Below are 326 nucleotides of genomic sequence, written 5' to 3'. Positions count from 1 at the left end.
ATTGTTTTAAGTTCCTTTCCTGTTAATTTTATCATCTGTTTTATTTCTAGGTCTATTGCAATTGAAGAATCATATTGTGTGGCTTCTTTGCATGCCTTGTAATTTTTATATTAAATGTCAGAATGCGCCTTTCATTGAATGTAAATTTTACCTTGGTAGATGCTGCATATTTTTGTAGTCCATGAACACCTTTGAGCTTTCTGGGACAAAATGAAGTTCCTTGGAAACAGTTTGATCCTTTAAGTCTTGCGTTTACATTTTTTTTAGATGAAGCAATGCAGCTTTTATTTTATGTTTTTTCTTTTCTTTTTTTTTTTTTTTTTTTT

Source organism: Lipotes vexillifer, unplaced genomic scaffold (genome assembly GCF_000442215.2).
Source record: "Lipotes vexillifer unplaced genomic scaffold, Lipotes_vexillifer_v1.1 scaffold359, whole genome shotgun sequence".
In the NCBI taxonomy this organism is placed as follows: domain Eukaryota; kingdom Metazoa; phylum Chordata; class Mammalia; order Artiodactyla; family Lipotidae; genus Lipotes; species Lipotes vexillifer.
This window is presented reverse-complemented; position numbering follows the sequence as displayed.